This window comes from Montipora foliosa, chromosome 1 (assembly GCF_036669935.1).
Source record: "Montipora foliosa isolate CH-2021 chromosome 1, ASM3666993v2, whole genome shotgun sequence".
NCBI classification, from domain to species: Eukaryota; Metazoa; Cnidaria; class Anthozoa; order Scleractinia; family Acroporidae; genus Montipora; species Montipora foliosa.
The window spans coordinates 30,573,587-30,576,086 of record NC_090869.1 but is presented as its reverse complement, the minus strand read 5'-3'; the positions used below and the strand labels follow the sequence as shown (position 1 = coordinate 30,576,086).

General features: G+C 42.1%; 1 protein-coding gene across 1 annotated transcript in view; it reads right to left on the bottom strand.

Moving 5' to 3' along the window:
- LOC137996460 (D-inositol 3-phosphate glycosyltransferase-like) overlaps nucleotides 1-1,895 on the bottom strand; it is a 20,919-nt gene extending 19,024 nt beyond the window's left edge. Inside the window, exons 1-2 of the mRNA XM_068841889.1 lie at nucleotides 1,852-1,895; nucleotides 1,598-1,751 (exon numbers count right to left, since the gene is read on the bottom strand). The gene's annotated coding sequence lies outside the window, so the exon portion shown is untranslated. The remainder of the gene's footprint in view (nucleotides 1-1,597; nucleotides 1,752-1,851) is intronic.
- Nucleotides 1,896-2,500: the final 605 nt, after the last annotated feature.

Here is a 2,500-nt window from a genome sequence, read left to right as displayed (position 1 = left end):
TAAGTTAAGCAACATCGAACTTAAGAGCCTTTTTTCCGTAGCTACCGCTCAGACCCACTTTTTATTTAAGGGTTCTTTCTACGACCAGATAGATGGTGTAGTAATGGGCTCCCCCCTTGCTCCTGTTCTTTCTAATTTATTTATGGGTCATCATGAAAAATTATGGTTAGAAAATTCCCAGGACTCTGAGATATTGTTTTACCAACGTTATGTTGATGATACATTTTGTTTATTTCATTAGGAGAATCAAGCGCTATTATTTTTCAACTACATAACGTAACTCCAGGCACCCTAACATCAGATTCACTATGGAAAAGGAAACAGATCATAAGATACCTTTCTTAGATGTTCTGATCAACAATGACACTCATTTTCCTGTCACTAGTGTTTACCGTAAGAAAACCTTTACAGGCCTTTTGACTATAGTTACTTTAGTTTTACATCGCGTTCTTACAAACTGGGTCTCATTCGCACGCTTGTTGACAGAGCCTACAAGATCAACAACACTTGGTTGGGTTTTCACGAGGACATCATGAAGCTTACCAAAATCCTTCAGAAGAATCTTTTTCCAGTCCATCTAGTTGAAAATATTATTAATCGCTACCTCACACTTACTCCCCATGGCTGTAATCCCCCGGCTTCCGTCTCTGACACTATACGTACCTTTTACTTTAAATTACCTTATATTGGTCCTTTTTCTTTTATCACGCAGAAAAAGGTTCGCCTTTTTGCTAAACGTTATTGGAATAATATTGATATTAAGTTAGTTTTCTCATCATTTAAAATCGGCAACATGTTCAGTGTGAAGGATCCTGCCCCTAGTGGGCTCCGTGCGGGTGTGGTATACAAGTTTTTGTGTGCGGCCTGTAGTGCCTGCTATGTCGGCGAAACTACCCAGCATATTTCCACGCGCGTACGTGAGCACACTTTCAGTGATAGGAACTCGCACGTCTTCAAACATCTACAGAATTCTGAGCATTGCCGCACTTTGTGCTCTAATGATTGTTTTAGCATCCTAGATCACGCTTCTACCACCTTCCAACTTAGGATAAAAGAAGCCATTCATATTCAATGGGAGAAACCTACACTTAATCATCAACTTTACCACGTTAATTTAAAACTTTCTTTGTAATCTTTTACATTGTCATGTTTCCTTACAGCTAATTATCATTTTGGTTCACACTATATATTCAACTCTGTACTTTGTAATTTAAACTGAAGATCACAGAAGTTTCTGTCGAAACATGTTTTTAAATTTAAAAAGTGTTGTGTTGTTTCTTAATCGTTACCCCATGAATTCCACTTAACTTAAGACTGCGTGACCGCGGGGCTGCCGGAGTCCAACACCCACGAAGTATTCGGAACTACGCGACTGCGGGAGTGAGGGAGCAGTACCTTTATAGCGATCAAAAGTGGCCGGGTATTCTACAATCGCACCGCAATTGATTTTCCAACGTAAGAATGTGGTATCATCCCGTTTCCCTTTTTAAACGATCGTCCGTGGTCCACCCCTTCAGGACTAAAAACCGGAAGTAACTTCAGGGACACTATTTCCAAGAAACGTTACCTAAATGAAAGTCAAAGCAGCTAAATATACCTTCCAGGATAGCCTTGAACATCTCTGCTAGGTTTTCATGAGCGTTACCCGGGGATAACCACACTTCTAGTTGGTTGAATGGCGCCTCCAGAACCGATCAGCCGGACGATGGAGCGCGATGTTCTTTGCTGCTGGAGATCGCATTCAAACAGACCTGAAGAATTAAGGCAACCCTTAAGTTCTTAATGTTTAGCTGTTTTTTTGTTTCCCTTTCCTTCCTGTTCCAATTTGCTCAAAATCCACTGGTTTCATACCAGATAGCCTCAGTCCTGGTGCCTACAAGTGAACTATTCTTGAGTCCCTAAAGCTTCTTCCAAGGTGTTGCCGGCTTGGCTCTGGGTACGAGAATTGTTGTCTCGATGCCCTCATGTAGACAAACATGACCTGTCTACAATGTCCACAATGGGAACATCATCCACATTTTCTACCATTTTAATAGACAACTTCATAGCCTGCATAGCAGACGGTTCGGTGAATTTTAGAAGTTTCTTTTCCATCGGGGTTGACTTTCGAGTTATTGCTTGAATGTAAACCGAGGTCAAAAGAGGAAGCAAAGGGAGAGGGGGCAACAAGAAGGAGCGATAAACCGCCTGCAATCAACCCCACAACAGCTCCCCACAATATTTTTGAAACCTCCCAGGCCATTTCCAATCAAGTGTGGAGGGCACGGATTTTTTATCAACCACCAACCAATCATACGCGCGCGCCTTGTGTTAACATTGGCGGCAACCTGGTTCCCAGGGTAACTCTCTTCTCTGCCTCCATTGGAGGCATTCTACTGTGTGCGATTCGTCGACAATGATACATAGCCGACAATTTTTTGTGGAAGTTATTAGAATGTCATTTCAGCACGTTGAGAAATGCCTTGTCCTGCACATCTTCTGCCGAGGCGAAGACTAAGGT